Consider the following 21,140-nt stretch of genomic DNA (forward strand, 5'->3'; position numbering starts at 1 on the left):
AATAATTTGTTAGTCTTGTAGATAGAAGTAGTTTAAAACAACCATAAAGGAGAAGCCCTTCTAGCTTTTATCAATCACTAAAGAGAAACACTGTAATCCTTGTGAATTAATATATAAATCCATACTAAAGCACGGATTTATATTGTAAATCTTTTCTTTATTCTTTGTTGTGGCAATATGAAAATAAAATTACCAGTAGTAAGAAAAAGTAAATTGAAAGACATTAAAAAGGATATTGAATGCTTCCATTTAATGCTATTATGTTCAAAGCATGAAAAAATTGACCATTATTATCCTTATTACCAGTTAACCAAAAGAAACCTATTAGTAGGCAGATTACTTCTATCAAATGTGTAGAGATTTTCATTTTATTTATGCTTAGATCTTGAAATAATGATATAATCCATCCTAAAATAAAGCTTTTATATCATTAAGGAGTAAAAGTTGTAGACAAATGCTTATATACTGGTTTTTAAACATGTGTTAATTACATAAATACTGTGTATTATAGCTATAAAGAGAAGTCTAGTAGTGAGACCAGAGAAACTTGGGTTCAAATATCTTTGCTTTCCTCTAATAGATAGGCATTTACCTGGTTAAGTACAAGTCTGTTTCCTCACCTATAAAATGGAACCAGTAGCTGCTTCTTTGTGAAATCATTTTAAAGATTGTAAAGTATGCTTGTTGAGGTCTTCTACGCCACTGGAATAAAGTAAAAGTTTGGTAAGTAAAAATGTAGGTGCTTAGAGCTGGAATAGGGACATAGAAGCTTGAAATGTTCAGAAAATGTGTTGTTACAGAAACATAAATCTGACCTTGAATTCACAATTTTTGAATCCTCTGATTTTCTTCCAAAGACATCACTGAACATAAAATGTTAATTTTTGAAAAAGTTGGATTATGGAAAAAAATATGTTGATTATATAAATGAATCTGCTGAAATAAAAATAACAATATTCTTAGCTATAAAGAGAGGTGCAAGATCTCCATATTATTCTCCATTGGGGAAGATGGTGTGATGGGGCAGATGGTGTGTCAAGTCCGCTGAACCTTGGAGTTCTGAGATACTTGGTTGGATATTGTTCAGGATGTGTCTGTGAAGTGCTTTTAGATGATGTTATCATTTGAATTAGCAGACTGAATAAAGCAGACGACCTTCTGAAAGTGGATGACCTTTATCCGATCCTTTGAGGACCTGAATAGACAAAATGTTTAAGTAAGAGAACTTTGGTGACCTTACCACCTGAGCTCTCCTGCACTCAGACTGGAACATGTTAGCTCTCTTGGACCTCCATATCTGTGTGGGCCAATCCCATATTATAAATCATTCTATAAATTATAATTATACACACACACATATATATGTTCTGTTTCCCTGAAAAACCCTAGTACATACCGTAATTGATTAATTTTTTAAAAGTTGATATTCATACTTTTATTTTTTAAAGAAAACATCTAAAACTATAGTTTTTTAAAAAACTACCTAAAAACTGTTTATTTTTCAAAAATCTAAAAACCATAGTTGATTTCAATAAAATTTCTGAGAAGCAATATTCAGAAAGACCTTAGAGGTACACGATCATCGTTTTCTGTGTAATTTTTATTTAGTTTCTCTTAGTTTTCTTTTGCAGCATAGAAAATGAATACAAACAGGATTTAAATCAGCACACAATTATCATCTCACAATTTCCATTCTGTTCAGTCTCCCTGGCTACAATCAAGTTGTTGTCAGGTTACAGTGTCCTGGAGGCTTGAGTGGGGCAGTGTATTATGCTCTTTGTAGAATTCATTTCTTTGTAGCTATAGGATTGGAGACTCTAGCTTTTGCTGGGAGTCAGCTGGAAGCCACTGTCAACACCTTTAGGCCACCGGCTGATCCTAGCCATAAGGAATTCTCCGACATAAAGCAAGCAAAAAAAGTCTCTGGCATCATTAGTTAAGACAATGTTGCATCACATAATTGTGGAAGTGATATCTCAGTACTTTTGCCACATTTTATTGGTTAGAAGCAAATCACAAGTTCCATTCACATTCACAGGGAGGGGATTCCACAAACATCAGGAACTAGAGATCTTGTGTGTGTGGGGGGGGGTGGTTCACCCGCAGATCTCTCAGCCACACATATTCATAGTAATCTGGATTTAAAATGAGGTGCAATTACTGAAACATTGCTTGTCAACTCATTGACAAATAGTTATGTCAATAAATATTTGCTCTTTTAAATAATTTTTATCTTTATTCCCAATAAGATATTTGGTCTTTGTTATTTCTGTAAAAAAATAAAAGGCGTGGAATCTTTCCACGGCTCAGAGTATAAGCTTTCTTTTGAAGTATGCACTGCAGAAAGGTCAACACCTTCGACTTCCTCGGGAGACTTCCATCAGACTTTATTAAAAGAACATGGAGGAAAAAATACCACATGTCAATATATCCCCGGGAGGCTGTGGAAGAGATGAAAAGGCCTCAGGGCTCTGTAAGTGATCCGAATATTTCACAGTCTCCTCCCGCGCTGCAAAGCACAATGTTGCTCTGGTGTTATGAAATGTGAAGATTTTTCTAGGTAATCACTTTTGTCATTGTTTTATGTCTCTAGACACCCCAGAAAACTGAATTTTGTTTATGATATTGCGTATAAGCAAAATCCAATCTATATAACCACATAGGTAATGTGCATTTTATGGTACATACTCTCTTTTAAACTTGGGCGCTATCTGTATTTGTTTTCTGTAGTTATGAAAAAAGTAACTCTCAAACATGGCTTAAAAATGATGGATCTTCCTTACTTCACAGTTTGCATTGCTGACCGGTCTGTTTAGGCGGCTGCAGCGGGCTCAGGTCTCTAGCTGACTCACCTCAGGCGTGACGTCCTCCACCCGCGAGCGCGCGCTCGCTGACAGACTGGATCCCGGCCGGCCGGCGGCTGGACACGCACGTTCCTGCCCACAGGGCTTCTCCGAGGGACAGCTGCCCCGGGCGGCCGGCTTTCCCCGGCCCGGAATCTGAGCGTGTGAGGGAGAAAGAGCGCAGAATTCCCAGCGGCAAGCCGCAGCCTCCAGGCGACCTGCTCAGCCCGCGGCACCCCGCGCGTCTCTGGGGTTGCGCCGTCAGGGGGCGTCCCTCGGCGCAGTCTGCGCACGCGCGCAGCGGCGCACACGGGCGGGGCTCCCGGGCCGCCTGCGGAGCCGCCGGCGGGGCTGCGGGCCGAGGCTCTGGCCTCCGCGGGAACCGAGCGTCCGGCAACGCCGAGGAAGACCGAGCCGCTCCCAAGTGCCAGGGTCTGTTCACACACGCTGGTTTGAGCTCCACACCCCTTTAGGAAGTGGAACTTTCTGGGGCCCGTGGAACTTGACTGAGGTCACGGCGTCAGTGACTAGAGGGGAACGACGCCCCGCGGCTCCTCAGCCCGCGCTCGCTCGGCCCGCAGCTCCTCTCCGTCGGGCCGCGCAGCTGCACCTGCAGCGCCCACCCGGCTGTCCAGGAGGGTGATGGACAGGTCCTAAAAGGGGCTAGTTTAACCGCTGAATACAACAGACAGCTCTTAAAATTCTGAATTTCTCTTCTTTTCACCGGGGATCCTTCCAAAGAACGCAGCCAATACACAGCTGTTTAAATAGGGGTCAACTTAGGGTTTTACCCTTTTCTGTTGCTTGACGTTGGTACCATTTTGTCTGTGGCCTGCATAGGTAGATAGAGCAGCTGGGAAGTCACCTCTCCCTCTGCCGCCCCTCCCCCTGGTCCGGCTCCTCCCTTCTCCTCTCCCCTCCCTCTTCATCACGGGCACCCTGGCCGCTGCTGTTCAGGAGGCAGAACTAGGGACCTGGGTTGTCTCGCCTGGACTCCGCATCCCATCCCTGTAGCCCCTCTTCCTTTGCTTCCCTCTCTCCTAAGGCTGATATAAATCACTCATCCCCCCGGACGGCCTACAACTCTCCATCTACTCAATTGATTATTTATGAATGGACAGCCCTCATTGTCATTTTTCGTGGAATATTGAATCACCCTTTCCTGTCCTTTAATTACATACTGTGAAATTTCCGTAGATGTTCAACAGTCACATCCAACTATTCCAATATAGTTAAAACAAACAAACAAACACCCAGCCTCCAAACTGATTTAAATCCCCCTCTGCCTTTCTCCCAGGTTTGGAAGGACTCATGCCTGGCGCCACAGGTGAGGAGATTGGGGGTTTCCTTTACTCCTCTTTTCTTCTTAGGTCTCGTACACACAGCTCCCTCCTCAGTCAAACAAGTTAAAATGGCATCTTCTTTAAGCCAAATTTGTTCGACTTTCACCCATAGATAGATAGCAAGCACTTTCCTTTTGTTATTTTCCTAAAATCATAAAAGTCATTTTCTATGAAAGGAGAAAAAAAGGCATAAGAGAAGAGGACAGTTTTAACAAGCTCGCCATTATTTAAACTACTTTCCGGTGGCTTATTTCCCTCTCTACATACAGATTTTCCTCCTGGGAAAATAATGTCATATACTCAGGGAAGGCAGGCTAAGGGACCCCCAGGGTGCCGCAGGCCGCTCCACGGAGGCTGTGAATAGCATGCAGCTAACCTTCACGGCTCAGTGTGATCAGAGGAAACAGGCTCCACACTCCCCAGATGGCTTGAGGATGGAGAGCCCTTGGAAAGTGTGGGGAAATAACTGAATTCTGCCAACAACCGGGGAGCTTGGGAAAGGACCCCAAGTCTCAGACACCAAGAGGAGAGCCACACTAACACCTTGGTTTCAGCCCCATGAAAGCCTAGACGGAGAATAAGGCCACGCTGTGCAGGAAGTTTGACCTAGAGTAAGAGAAGCTAATGAATGAGTTTAAGCAGCCTGAGCAAAGCAAGATCCCATCTCTACTAAAAATAGAAAAACTAGCTGGGTGATGTGGTGGGCGCCTGTAGTCCCAGCTACCCAGGAGGCTGAGGCAGGAGGATCGCTTGAGCCCAGGAGTTTGAGGTTGCTGTGAGCTAGGCTGACACCATGGCACTCTAGCCTAGGGCAGCAAAGTGAGACTTTGCCTCAAAAAAAAAAAAAAGTTTTAAGACACTGAGCATGGTAGTTTTCAGATACTAAGTGTGTGAGGTTTAGTTAGGGCAGTGATAGCAAAGTTATACAGTTGTTTTTGTTTTTATTCAATGCCTAAATATGACTTCTAACAGAAAGTCAATACAGATTATGGGATACATACTCTGGATGCTTCCATGTGTTACTGTATGAGATAAAGTAAACATTCCTGAGACACCGGGCAGTGATTTGCTCCTGTGCACCCACAGGAATTGTAATTACATGTTATCAGATATGCATTAATAGGCGTCTTCTATAGGGAAAATAATGCAGTACATATTTTTTCTTGATACAATTGTTTCAAAGAATAAAACAATGATCCCCAGTTTATTCTCTGCTTTGTTTTTCCCATGCTTGGCCCCCTTAATATGTCATAAACCCCATAATATCATGGGTGCTTGTCAAATATTTAACAACATTTTATATTCACATATTTTTTCCATAGAATCCTTAGCCCCCCAATTATAGGACTCTTGAAATTTTAGAGATATGTCTTTTATTTCCATTGATATCCAGCACTTTGAATAGGTGACTTTCATGTGTTAAATGTTTATTTAATAAATAAATAATTACATTTTACATAGATGCATCAGTTAATAAAGTGTGTCTGTCTCTCTTTTAAGCTTTCTTTCCATAAATTCATTTTTTTGCTGTCTTTGAAAAAGTCCTTAATGTTGGGAGACCATGTTTTCCCAAGATGTTTCACAATTTGGGAGATAATGTCAGGAATAATAAAGACATGTAATTATAAGGGATCATGTTAGAAAAGTATTCGGTTTTTACATAACATAATAGCTTTATAATGTTCTCCTTTGTTAGAGGACACCAGATGTGTAACACATCTTTAGGGCACAGTAAATAAAATGAAATGAAATGATTTAAATTATTTTCAAAGAAAAAATTCTATAATGACAAAAAATATAATTCAAATAATTAATTATTGTTCCTAATTTATTTGGTAGGTACAGCTGTAAAAAAAAAAAAACTAGATATACCCATTTAGATGTATAAAACTGTGTAATTATGTATGGTATAAAATTATGTGTCTTATACACGTGTGGTAAGTTGCATTCCTGTTACAAGGCCTTGGTCAGTCCATGTATTCACACCCTTTTCCTCAGTTCTCACCCCACAGCATGAGGTGGAATGTACTTCCATGCTCAGTTAATGTTGGATTCAGTCTTTGTCCAATAAGATCTCAACAGACATTAGGAAAGGAAAGGCCTAGTTTATACTTGCCAGCCTGAGAAGAACATGAATATGTGAGTGGGGGCCACTCTCTACCCATCCTGTAGCTTGTGGCTATGCCCAGCCAATCCAGTCCCGGACCAGACAATCCCCAGCCAACACAGCTGCATTGACAGGGGTAAATGATTGCAGCTTTGGGCAATGAGGTTTGCGGTGATGTGTGTTACATGGTGTTATTATGACAATAAGGGATAAAATGCTTTTCAAAGTAATTGGATACATGCATGGAAAAATTCCCAAGTATTTAATACATACGCAGACAACTCTCACACAGCTTTTTACATTGTTGTTAAAGACATGTTAAAGGCCTTCAAATATTTTTATTGTGGCAGTATCAAATCAATAGAAAGAGTTATTGGCAGTAACTGAAATCTCAAATGTTCATTTTCCCTTAGGTGAGGAAGAAGAAATAATTCTGGGCACAGCGTGGGAAGAAGAATGAATTACAGAGGAACAGAGGAACAGAGGCACATACACAGTCAAGATTTTCTAACAAATTTCTCATTGTATTGGAGACAAAATGCTGCGTTTTACAGTCTCGTCACATGTAGGTACAAGGTGACACTCTGGATAACATTCAGGAAGAGTAACCAGAGAAAGGCCGCGGAACCACCCACTGCAACGCTGCCAGAAGGAGGCCACTCTTAGCAGAGGATGTGAATAAAGAGGGACAGAAAGAGGTTTCACTCTGTATCGTGATGTTTATGGATTAGACTCTTCTAGGTGTTGGGAATACACCTGCACGTCTCACTGTTCCATCTGTTACAAATTCATAAGTCAAATATGTCTCTTCCAAATAGTGTCATTATTTGTAGTTTATTTCCTATGAATGAATTACATACCTCAGAAAAACAAAAATAGCAAATAAAGTCAGATAAAATTAGTTTGTTAAAGAGAAAGAAGATGGAAGCTCTGACCCTAAACAAGTAATCAACATTTCTGTGATTCTGTGATGTGTTGTTTCATGCCCCAAAGAGACAAGAAGTGAGAACCCCTGAGACCAAAGTGTTAGGTGAAGGTTTACATTTATAGTTGTTGCTACGTGAAAAGGAATGGACATTCTAAAATTCTAAATGAATTCAGAGTTTAGGAATTCATTCTGAAATTCCAAATGAATTAGAGTTTAGGAATTTTAAATGAATCAGAATTCAATTTAAATTTCTAAATGAAATAGACTTCCATTTCTAAATGGAAATTCTAAAATGAAAAAAGGGGTTGTTATGAATAAATAATCATTAATAATTAACCTTCAGTAGCCACTGGTACAAACTTATAATAAACTATTCTTCTAGAATTTTGCTATATTTCTAATTCTGTACTTTCATAACTGAACAGAATAATTTGTCTTTTTCTTTGTGAGATAATTTATACCTACACTCATGAAACTTTAGCTGGCGTATACATGCATTTAAAAATGAAATAGCTGAAGATGTTCTGAAAATGTGTCTGAAAATGTCAGTAAGGTTTTACACTGGTACAACATATATACATTTAAGACAACCTCAAAAGTGAAATAGTAGTCATTTTTTAAATCTAAATTGTTGTTGTCATGATGTGGCTTATTTTTCCTCTTTGCACTTTGCCTAAACCGTTCCTTTAATTAGTGGAATCAATTCAAAGGTTTAAGCTACTCTTTTAAGAGTTTATAATTGTATCAAATCATTTTTTCATAATGAAAATAAGTTTTTGTTTTCACATATAAAATTAATACGTGGTCTTGTAAAACATTTAGGATAATATTGAAAATCCAAAATTAGAAATAAGAACAATTCTCAATATTTTGATACATAGTCTTATAAAAGCATCCATTTGGAGTTTATCCTTATGTGACATTGTAACTTTTTAACAAATCACCGTACCTTGGAAACGTCATAAAATAGGCTGAATTTATTTTGATTTGTTTTAAGTCTTTTCTTCTCTAGCTGTTCCCGGTCCTCCATCAATGTGTTTGGTAACTTAATGGGCTCTTTTTTTTTTTTTTTTTTTTTTTTTTTTTATGGTCTGCTTTCTTCTTTCTCTGCCCTGCCTTCTAAGCAGCCTTTTAACAACTGTGACTGACAAATATAAGAAATTGTTGCCCAAATACTCTTGTAAATTTTAATACCTTTTTTTTTAGTGAAAATGACCACAGAAAACTTACAACTCTAAAAATCGGCTTTGTCAATAGAGTTTCTACTGCAAAGTGTAATAAAAACAAGAAATTCAGCCTTTTAGCTTGAAGAAAGATAAATATAAATTCTATATTACACGCACGTCACTAGACAAAAAAAGATGCTAATGTGAACTTGGAGATAGACACTAACAATTGCCATTCCAATATGCACTCTCCTCTGCCTCCCTATGTTTTAGATAGCATTGTGTCTTATTCTAAAATGACAGTTACTGTCCTGCTTGATATATGATAGATGAGTTTTCCTATGAAGTAATTCAGGCCAACTAGAAATTACTTGTTGGGGAAGGCTTACTGAATGCTATTTAAAAAAACAAAGTGGAAAAAGACATGAACAGAAGCTTTTCAAAAGAAGATAGAGGATCAACAAACATATGAAAAAAATGCTCAACATCACCAATTATTACGGAAATGCAAATTAAAACCAAAATTAGATACATCCCTACCCCATCCACATGGCTATTATTAAAAAATAAATGATAGATGTTGGCATGGATATAGTGCAATGGGAATCCTTAATACACTCTTGATGAGGATGTAAATCAGTACAACCTCTATGGAAAACAGTATGGAGATTCTTCAAAGAATTAAACGTAGACCTACCATTAGATCCCACAATCTCACTTCTGTACATCTACCCAAAGGAAAAGAAGTCAGTATATCAAACATACACGTGTACCCAAATACTGTTCACAGCACAATTCACAATTGCAAAGGAATCAACCTAAGTGCCCATCAAACGATGAGTGAATAAAGAAAATAAGGGGGTATATGCATATACGTGTGTATGTGTGGGGGAGACATATACACACACCATGTATATGGTACACCTGGCGGTACCACTCAGACATAGAATATGGAATAATGTCCTTTGCAGCAACTGAGATGGAAATGGAAAACATCCTAAGTAGAGTATTTCAGGAATGGAAAAACAAATACCACACGTTATCAGTAATAATTGGGAGCTCAATGATGGACACACGTCATAAAGTGGTATAAAGTATGCTGGAAACTAAGAAGAGGGAGTGAGGGATTAAAAACTTACCTGTTGGGTATAATGTACACTGTTTTTGTAATAAGTACATAAAAGCCCTGATTTCAGTATTTTATAATTCATCTATGTAACCATAACACTTGTACCTCATTAATACTTAGAAATAAAAGTTATTGAAAAAAGAAATTAAATTTGATTGTGGTATTTTGGTTTTAATGAATTGTGATAATTTCAATGTAATTTATTTAGCAGATAGACCTACAGTCAGCTTAAAATGTACCACCTTATTACACCATATTGATTAAGCCCAGGTTGCTTGTTCATTGTTCCCGTCCTCCACGAGAATACTTTTCTCATTCTTTATTGTTCTTTCTCTTCTGGGCTGTATCCTGTTGTCCTCTGAATTTAATTACAGGTTGGTCGGATATACAATGTGATCAGAAAATATTTTGGAATTCCAGTTTGATCATGACAGCAATTGCCAAATAGTGACGCTCTCCTAATGTAAATTCCCTCACTTAGTTTTCCAACAGCTCCACAAGGAAACTGTTATTATTCCCATTTTAAAGATATGAAAACTGAGGCTAAGTGAGAAATTCACCTAAGTTCGCATAACTAATAATCAGTATGATGACTGTGGTCATCGTTCAGAAATTATGACAGCATATTCTGAGGTTATGTAGTTTTTAAAACTTCTTAAAAAATGTTCAAATTTAGTTCAAGTTTATTGATTTATACATAGGACCAGTTATGAAAGTCAAAAAATTGTCCCTTTTGCTTTTTTAAGTGCCCCTCAAATTTATATTTTCCATTGAATTGATTTTGTACTTAACACCAATTATATGTGATCTTACTTTCTGGAAAAATAATTACATCATTTCTCCCTATTATATAAATTTTTAAAAAATTACTAAATAAAATTTACTTGTAGTTTATTTTTTTACGTGTTCAAACCACATCGTCTACTACCATCCCATCTTCAAGGAAAATATTTTATTAAATATTTATTAAATGCCCCATGGTGTCACCAGCAAAATAAAAAACTAAACCCTCCATGATATTTAAAATAGATTCTTTGAACTGGTGGAAGTAAGATGGCCAACTAGAGGCAGCTTTTGACAAAGGCTCCTGTTCAGAGGGAGAGATACTGGACAGAATGGACTCAGTGAAGCTGAGGGTGGGGAGCTAAGCTAAGAAAGAAGATAGACAAGTTCGCTTCATCTCTGCTGATGATGTGGTTCTAAGAAAACAAATTCCAGGTACAAAGCCCATGATCTCTCCTCCTCCCCTAAGCAGGAGACTAGGGTGGCCTCTCTGGAAGCAACAGGGAACAAAAGAACTCGCATTTTTCTCTATTCCTTTTACAGTAGTACCAAAGAAGATGAAATACCTGGGAATTTATCTAACAAAGGATGTGAAAGATCTCTATAATGAGAATTAGGAAACGTCGGGAAAAGAAATAGCTAAAGATATTCACAAATGGAAAAACATACCATGCTCCTGGCTGGGAAGAATCCAGAAGGAAAGAGGGGAGAGGAGGGAGGGGGCAAGTGGAGGAGGGTATTTGGCAGGATCTCACCTAACGTGCACAATGCAAGGATACATTTCAAAACAACTAAGAGTATATTATAAACATCTTACCACAAAAAATAACTAAGTGAGGTGATGGTTATGTTGATTAATTTGATTGAAGCATTCCACACTGTATATCAAGTCATCCCATTGTACCCCACAAATGTACACGGTTATGATTTAATACAAATTAAGTTTAAAAAAAGTAAAATAGATTTTTCTCTGGATGGGAAATCTGAATGCGGATCTTAATGCTTCTGCAGCAAATATAAGATGTTTTCTATTTTATGTCTTCATAGAAGATAAAATTAAAGATAAATATCTCTGCTCCTCATTATTAGAAGGCATTTTTAAAATAAGTTGATAAGCATTTGACTTAAATCCTATCAATATAGAACATAATTACTACCCCTATGCTATATGTGCAACTTTTCCCAACATTTTTCTTTAGCAGTTGAATGTAAACATACAGACATATATGTTACTTCCCAAGGCATGATGACACAAATTTAAATTAAAACATGGTTTCATATAATTCTAAATATCAGTAAGATATGCAAAGTTCTCTGATATTTATTTACTATTTTGTCTTACCTCTTTTATTTTCTCAAAGAAATTATGGCCACAAGTCAAACTTGAAATGAAACAATAAATTAATTCAGGTCCCCAATCTGTGGTCTTGAAAACAACACCCCGTAGTGTAGTGCTAACCCATGTGGACTCTAGTATTGGGAAGCTTCCCTAGCAACGTGGGCATCTTTTCTCCTAAGTCCTGATGACAGCGGTAATTTCACAAGTACTTTTGTGCATATTTGGCTAACATCTAGGACATTATGGGGCTGTGACAGGAATGTTTATGTCTACCTGCCTTTATTCAGAGAACACATTATCATTTCAGGAACTTATCAGCATGTAATATTTATCGAAAAAAATCTTTGATTCTTTTTCTTTCTCTCCTTAACAATGTATAATTATTAAGTCCTGCCTGTTAGACTTTCAAAGCATGAATTAATGTATCCTTTTCCATTCAGTTTCCACTGTTACCACTCTAATCAACATTACTGTCACTGGCCTATTGCAGTTGTGTCCTAATTGATCTCAATGGTCTCTTGGCCATTCTCCATTCCTTTCCTAGTCATCAGAATGCTGTTATTAAAACATAAATTGACCTCCAGCACCTTGATGTCTGCATCACAAGTGCACAAATATGTATGCTGTTTAACTTGGCCTACAACATATTCTGATTCCTACCTGAATCACCCAGCTTCAGATCCATAAAAATTCTCTAACCAATTACCCTAGAGCACACTGGTTGAGAACTACATTTTTTTTTTAGTTCATAACTCTGTTTTTTCCAACTCGGGCTGTGCTCACACAGGAAGAGCAGCAGATTTGAGCCAGGCTCGTTTGCTCTTGGCTGGAACCCATTCCTGCACTTGGGGCAAACTGCAGGCGAGCTGCCTGTGAGCTGGAGCAGTTAAGTTTTCCTCCATGTGGACCTCATCTTCTGGGCTGGCCGCCAGTCACGTTCACCTGGTTCAGTCAGGTGGAGTAAACCTGTGCAAAGCTGGATTTGGAAATGTTACAACAGCATTGCCTCTGTATACTGCGCTCAAAGAAATTAAAAAAGCTGGACTGGACGAGTTTCAAGGGTTAAGAAATAGTCTCCTAAGACGTGCAAGAAAGTCTCCTTGCAACTGTCTGTTCACAGGGGCATAATGATCTTATCCGTTTTTGCAAGCCATTTCCCACACATCCACACCCTGTTAGTATCTCTCACGCTTGACTCCCACAAGCCCTCTCTCACTCACTCGCCTCTGGCCGCACTGGTCTTATTCCTATTCCTCCACAAGGCCTGCCTCGTTTCTGGCTAGATAACCTGTGATCATTCGGGTCATCAATCTGTGGGACACACTTCCTCAGTACTGTCACCTAAAGGCTCATCTCATTCAGGTCCCAGGTCAGATGACACTTTAAATCACCCCATGACACAGGCTTTAATTTTTTTCTGGTAGCTAAAACTATGGTCCAAATGCCTCCACTCCGAAGGGTAAAACAAGAAATATGAAATAAAATAAAATCATTATTAAAACATCAACCACTGTACATAACACACCGACTCCCAGGATAATCAAATTCCAGCAGACTGTGAGACTTGGTTGTAGGAACACCAAAGCCCTGTGCATCCCTATACCTGATAATTATTCAACATATGTTTGCTGCTCTAATTTTGAAACCAACCTATACAATTACCTTAGAGCTGAAGCAATCATTTCACGTAACACTGAATGCTTTAGGGAAAAAAATAATTCCCTGATATTGTCAAGAGTTAACATACAAATTACTTTAGGGCCCTCCCTTATGATTAGAAGCCCTTTGTGAGCATCTGCTTTAACTCGGCCATTTAATTATTCCTCTTCTCTTCCACAAGGAGAAGGTAATTACAAAGTCCCACTCTTAATTATGAGCCTCTGGCCCAGTGCATCTGACCCTGCTCCTGGATCCTGTATCACAGCTTTTACTAAGGAGCCAGAGCTGCTGTTTCACCTCCTCACTAGTTCCCCAAAACACCCTCTGTACCATGCTGCCGTCTGAACTGTGGATGCCGAGCACCCTTCCCATTGTCTGTCTTTCTACATCACTTCTCTTGGGAGTACGATTAAAATGAGGAGTCACAGCAAGACTTCCTTCATTTTAATTTTTTGTCCTCTGATTTTTGTTGTTAGTGTTGATGGAAATTTATGCTTCATCCATAAATATGGGAAACACATATGCCTAATTTATGACTTCTCTTTACTTCTCTTTGTGACTACCTGACAGTGATCTCCAATTTACCATGTTCAATGCCAAATTTAGAATATTCTACCCTAAACCTGCCTCTTCACCTTCTCTACACTCCATCTCACATGGTAGTAACCCCTCCTCACAATGAGGCTGAATAAAATTTTCCAGCCTCAAATGTTGCTTCTTCCCACATCCTCCCTACACTTGGACAGCTTCAGCTAACTCTGACTACTCACTACTCCTGAACTCATGCTCCTTTGGGCAGAGGTGGCTCTCCTCTAGGTGGGATAAAGCTTTTCTAGGGTCCCCGTCAATAAGAACATGGTTACTTTTTAAAGATTTGAATAGACACTGGTTTAAAAAGAAAAGCCTTCCAGTCGTCATCATGGAAGGACTATTTTTTAAAACAGTTTACAAAAGGTATATTTAAACAGATTAGCTTTATTATTGTGTCAAATACCTGAGGTGGAGAAATTGTTATAAAAATGTTTCAGTATTGACAGCTGCTGAAATTAGTAGCCTGTCCTGTTTCCTGGAATGTCCTTTCTCTTTCCTGGACTGGAGCACCCATCCTTCTTCAGGACCCACATAGATGTGACCTCCTGTGCTCTAGCAGCTCTGCTCCAGGGGGACTGCTGCTCCACACCTGCTCCCCAGCTCACCTTGTCTGCACCCTTCCTGAGCCGGCCATGTGCTGTGCAGGGAGGCTCATGATGTTCATTCATCCCCGTGTCTGTCTGCCCGGGCCGAGCACAGGCTAATATACAATTAGAGAACTGTCAATATTTACAAGCAAATGTTTATGAAGGCCACACACTCTTCCTTCCTTTTATCTGGAAAATAAAGGTCTAACCTGTAAACCCTGGAGCAGTAAGTTTGGAGACATTAATCAAACTGGTCTGCAAAGTGAGTGACTGCGTCTGCTTCTTAAAGAAAACAAGAACACATTTGAAATGTTACTATAGATGTTTTTAAACCCAATATTCATTGACCAGATAGTGCTAGCTGAAAGTAGTGTAAAATCTAGAATTTATAAGGTTACTAAATCAATGGCATTTTGTTTCCATGAGGCTATTTTTGAAAAATAACTTTACCCTGAAATCCTTGAGAAGCATTATTGCTTAACATTTATCATGCCTTTTATTACTTATTAATTTATTTAATATATACAGTATCATATCAAAAGACATGTGAGCAGCACTGAGCAGCTGGTTCTTAGCAACTGTCTGAGACTGGTAAAATCCCTAGTCCGACCTCCTGCATGGCCGCACGTTCAGGACCTTAGATTACATCGCCACATGGCTGCCTGCTTCTTGGTGTCCAGCCTTGCCCTCTATGTCTCTGCTGGTGTATACCAAAACCTTGATTCCAATCTAGGTATGACAATACTGTTTGAGATATTAATATACATTTAATGAAATGTATTCGCTCTGGGGTAAATTTCACTCTGCCTAATGAAATAGCGTACTCTTTAGTTTCTAGTTATTACTTCAAATAAAATTGAAAATAAATGAAATAATCCTCCTTAGTTTCAAACAGTGGAGCATCATTACAGACAGCTGTAAACATACATGCTCTTCTTCCTTTATGATTCAAATATGACAAGTTTGGAGAAGTTTCAGAACACCAAGATAAGATTAAGCAAGCAAGGAAGTTCTGCACTCCGACTTTCCCTTAGTCATACTTGCTGTCTGTAATCTAACACACTTCACAGTCAGCTCTGCCAATAACCAGCTGCCACCCATCCTCTGTTGTACTTCAGGTCACAAGGATAGAGTTGCCTCAGGGAGTGAAACAGAAATATTACTCATTATTACAATTTCAAATATTGTAGTTGCTTGGAGTACTCCGCATGAATATTTTAAATGCAAAATTAAAAATATATTTTCAGGGCCTGTTGCCCTTCTTGAGTTTTCTGCTCTTTAAATCAGAAACAATGACTAAATCCTAAAAATGCAAATGACTCCCAGCTACAGCTTAAACCAAGCTTCTTTAGCATAATGATCATTATTCTGTTAGCATAGAAAATGTCATCACTGAATGAATCCAGCTGTCAGTCTTTTTGATTTAATAAACATTTCATATCGAGTGAGCCCTTTCCAACCACTCTTCATTTTTAATTTACACGGAAAGTTTGATCCTCCACAGACTTCCCAAATAGATTAAGTGCAAATGAAGTTAATGTCTCAAGATCTTTACTCCTATAATTCATTTCTATTTAGCTTGGAGGAGATGGGAGAGAGGGAGGAAAGGAGAGAAAGAAAAAGAGAGAAAGAATGTGATTCCACTGATATGCCAAGAAAAATCTGTGCGTGTGTGTGTGTGTGTGTGCGTGTGTGTGTGTGTATACACAGTATGTAAGTTGAGCACCCAAGGGTCTGTCACAAACTGGTCAACATATGGAGATGGTCAAAATAAGGAACTGGGCAACTGGGCCTATCATACTGATTCATACATGTGGTCCATGTATGGTCCATGAAAATTAGGGAAACTTAAAGAGGTGATTAGTGTAGGTTGGTGGTTAACTATGGAGATGTTCTACTGTATGAATATATATACACATATAATATCACAAATACAATAATTCTGTGTCTGGAAACTCTTTTCTGATGTTTCATGAATTAAATATTTTAAAAATATATATTTTTTAAATTAAGACAGAGTCTCACTTTGTTGCCCTCACTAGAGTGTTGTAACGTCATAGCCCACAGCAACCTCAAAGTCTTGGGCTCAAGCCATCCTCTTGCCTCAGCCTCCCAAGTAGCTGGGAGTACAGGCGCCGTCATAAACTCAGCTGTTGTTTTAGACGGGTCTCACTCTTGCTTAGGCTGATCTCAAACTCTGAGCCCAAGCAATCCACCAGCCTTGGCCTCCTGGAGTGGTAGAGTTACAGGTGTGAGCCACTGTGCCCAGCATTAAAAATAATTTTATAACTGGCAACATTTTATAGAATAATAACTATAAGGAGAGAATTTTGTTTAGAAATAAAGACTAGATGTGATTGAAATGGTAGAAAATATATCAGGTGCAAATGAGACCTATCATTTCTCTAGACAGTGACTTGGGAGTTATGGGAAGAAATCTCACAAGGAATCACCACACTCTGTCTGATGTTCCTGGGCCCCTGGCTTTCCACTGCCTTGTCTCGCAAGCTGTATTTTATTGTTCTCTAAGCAATAACTAACCTATTTACATTCTCACTGAACTTCTGCCTGTAAGCTTATGCTAAACATTGGGCTTGAAAAGGCTTCAATTACTCGGCCTAAAAAACATGAATTTTCTGTTAAAGGTCTCCTTTATGTTCCACAACTCTAGAGCTAGACTTGAACTGGGATGCTCGCTTCTCAATCAGCTGTGAGTTAAGAGCATTGTACCTCTCAGGCTGAGGACAAGGCTGGTATCTTAGGGATAGATGGTGTAAGGTACCACTGTAACTATCATTCATAACCTGATAAAATAACATGTAACAGGAAGAAATATTTCACAGTATGAACATCTACAAACATTTTTTTATACTACTATATTTATGCTGGAAATTTCAGAATGAACAAAAATTGGTGAGGCAGCAAAACGGTAACATTGTCCTCTATGAGTGCTAAGGAAAATCTTCAACTTTTAGAACAACAAAAACAAAACAAGACAAACAATAAAACTCTCCTAACATCCCCAACCTGCTGTGTTGAAAGTGAAAACAACTTATTTTAGTGCCAGATTATGTCTGGCAACATCAAATAACAAGGAACTATAAACTCAAATTGCTTACCCTGGGCCAGCTGAAGGTAAACATTCTCTTCACTGGATTCCCTACCTTTGCTAGCAGCATCTGCCCTGGAAATTGATCCACATTTTTTCCAACTCCTAGTGACAGCTGATTGTGAGGGTGAATCACACATGAGATTTTCTTTCTGGGCACCCCCACACACACACACAGTGACAGGTGCACCTCTAAGAGAAAGAGGTGTCCAAGCGCCGGGCTGCCGGTGTCTCCACGAGGCAGGCTGTGCTTCAGGCCAGGTACCAGCTGTGGCAGGACATCCGTCACCTTGAAATGACCCTGCCAGAAGCTGAATTGTTTATGGTGTTTTTGAAAGCTATGTTTAGGAGCAAAAGTAGATGAGTATATAAAGCCAAATTATCAAATTTACATAAAAAACAATCATCACAAAGGTGTAAAAATAGATCTTTATTTATAGTATTCTGCTTTGCATTTTTTTATAATCTTTTTTTTCATATACAGAAGAGAATACTTATTTCCCTCTAAATACAACACGACAAATCTCAGTGTCTCTCACAACCATTTATGAACTATTTTCTGGAAAGATTTAGGAAAAAAAATATTGGTTCTGAAGAATGCTAAAAAATGTTTCCCTGAGACCAACACAAAAGGAAATCCCTTGGCACAGACCGAGCTTAGGAAAGCGGAGCAGACACTGCTGCACACAGGAGCCCTGGGCAGAGCTGCCGCGGGCTGCGTCCCCAGCTGGCCTCGGACTTCACTTGGTCCAGGCCCTTCCTTTCAGGGAGTTCTTCATCTATTGAAAGAGGAAGATAATAGCAAAAGCTACCTAATATGGTTGTTACTACTTTGAAAATGAAAATAACACTGAAAAAGTCCTCCTTCTAGCACACATAGTAGGCATTCAACACGTTTTAACTATTACGATTGTTACTGTTGCCTTTGATACTGGACATGGTTTCAAATATTGAATTCTACTGATTATTAAAGAAATAAAATTAGGTTAGCTATTTAAACATGATAAGGATGCTCCCTTAACTCTAAATTAGGTACAATATCTGCATTATAGTATTGTAATAAATGTTACATGAGATAGTTATAATATTTATAGGATGGCTGTCCACAAAGTGCCCAGTCACTGTTAATATGACTTTTCCTATTACGTGGCTGCATACTTTCCAGAAGTAGCCCTGCTTTGTGTGTGTATGTGTGTTTAAGTAGAGAGATAGCTTATCACTCCCCTGCAAAGGAGTAAGTGTGTGTGTTCAGGTGTAAAGGAGCTAAGTATGTGTGTGTGTGTTCAGGTGTAAAGGAGTGTGTGTGTGCGTTCTTATCTGTAAGGGAGTAACATGCGTGTGTGTGGTCATCTGTAAGTGGATAAGTGTGCGTGTTCGTCTGTGTGTTGGTTTGTATCCTGCGTGTCTGGTGAGCAACAGGTGGTACAGGGTAAATGTTAGTCCCTGACCCTCATACACCCATTGTCACAACAAATATTCATTGGAAGTTTGGATTTTTTTTATATTACCTACAATCCATTTTAAATTTGGATTTTTCTTTTATTACCTCTACAATGATTCATATTTTTTTGTGTGTTTTTGTATTTGCTAGCCTATAAAACGTCTAGCAACATCTCTGAGAGTCCTATACGAAATCGTCAGAGATTGGATAATTCCCTCCCAGGCATCTATGCTGTGGGATATTCTACAAACAATGCTAAGTGGATATTGATGTGACATTGAACTTTAAAACATCTATCTAGAATTAGGGTTCTTCATTAATCAGAATTCCTAGTTCAAGAGATGTAAATACTAGGGTTCTTCTCTAACACACTCTCCTGTCAGAATAAAGATATTAGGGCTGGAATTATCTCCTTTCAAAAAAAAAAAAATCTAAGAACCTTGGCAATGCATTGGGCCACCTTTATATTTATAAAGACACATTTAATTTTATCTGGCACAGGAAGAAATGCTTCCTGTCCAGCTGTTATGTTCACCCTTCTTCATTCTTTGAATGACCTCCAATGACTTGAGAAATGCCCAGCTGTGTCCCACAATGCTGCAAAAGTTCACCTTTTGGAAAAGAAAGTTTTTCCGTCTTCAGAAATAATGAAATTACTTTTAACAATGTGTAAACCCCTGTCTATTCTTAAGACTGCTGAAAAGCGGATGTAGAATTTCAAGAAGAAGAAAAATTTTCTCTAAATTCCTAACATCATCTTATGTTTCCTGGCTGATGAGAATGCTTTATAATGCTTCCTACCATGGGAGAAATTCACAAACATGGAACTAATTTTGAGTGAACCACATGGAGACTATGGATTAAAGTTTTTGGTGCCCAACAGGTGAAAGAAATTTGCGATTGTATTCATTTTCCACATAGTTAATGAATGATGAGATTAGGATAAGTAACATGGTTTTTACAAGTGTACCTTAAGCATTCTGGTATGCTTTTACTCAAAGGTATTCTAACATTTCTTTTAAGGTGAAGTACACTCAATTTAAACTTGTTTACTTTTTATTGGGTGGGGAAGGATTCTATGTACATTGTCCTACTACATCCCAGTACTTTTATTTTTCTTTGCAGTTTTTGGCTGGGGTCAGGTTTCAACCCGCCACCTCTGATATATGGGGCCGGCACCGTTCTCCTTTGAGCCACAGGTGCCACCCCATCCAAGCACTTTTTCTAAGATGAGTTCACAAACTTAATTGTGCAGCCTCATACAACAACAGCTCTGATGGCCATTCCAGAAAAAGAATTCCAAAATTGCTTCAAAGGATGGACAAGGTGCTGTCTTCAGAGCACAGCTTCCCAAGGGGACGACTTCAGAGGTTACCACAATGACATACAGCAACGAGGTCTGCAGCACTTTTTTTAGGATGAGATCTCCAACTTAAGTGTCTGACCTCATATGCTTTATTTTCAAATGAGTTAATGCATTTAATCTATTGAAAATAAAAGATTTAAAAAAATTCCATACTCCTAAGAAAATAAAAGATTGTCTTGTAGCCATAGTAGCATATGGCAATTAGAACCATAGGTAGATATTAATACCTTTTTTTTGAAAACTAGAACACATTTTCATATTTTCTATAATAACTAAGCGATTGAAGTATTTATTAAAGAGTAATAAAATGGGCTACATAGCAGGCCATGAAAGCCATGGGGCTGGCAGTGGGTTACCTCCCACCTGCTTAGGACAAAAAAAAAAAAAAATCAAAGCAACAGACAATCCCAAGTTTACGAATTCAGCATCATCAGTCTGTAGTAAGGTTTCAGAAAGTACAAAAAGGGAAATGAAGTGAATGTGGGGAAAATGGGGAAATGATAGTACCTGTTTTTAAGTGGAAATGGTGCTCAGCCAAGCCCCCTGCCCTGTACGTATCCTGGATCCAGGGGCTTTCTAAATAAGGGCTGCCACAAGCAAACAAATTTTCACCTGCTGCAGCTTCCTCTCCCCACCTGCACCTTCATTTACCATATTCATTTAGTATCTATCAACTTCCACTTCCACCAAAACCTAAATCATATGCAGCATGTCCACGACTCCAAAATCTACTTGTTTTAGGAGGGCAT

At 38.6% G+C, this 21,140-nt stretch overlaps 1 long non-coding RNA gene across 1 annotated transcript; it reads left to right on the plus strand.

Moving 5' to 3' along the window:
* The first annotated feature begins 1,590 nt into the window (after positions 1-1,590).
* On the plus strand, positions 1,591-9,280 carry LOC128564002 (uncharacterized). Its single transcript, XR_008373942.1, has 3 exons — positions 1,591-3,275; positions 4,141-4,170; positions 6,707-9,280. It is a non-coding gene; the product is annotated as an uncharacterized LOC128564002 (long non-coding RNA).
* Positions 9,281-21,140: the final 11,860 nt, after the last annotated feature.

Source organism: Nycticebus coucang, chromosome 13 (genome assembly GCF_027406575.1).
Source record: "Nycticebus coucang isolate mNycCou1 chromosome 13, mNycCou1.pri, whole genome shotgun sequence".
Lineage (NCBI taxonomy): Eukaryota > Metazoa > Chordata > Mammalia > Primates > Lorisidae > Nycticebus > Nycticebus coucang.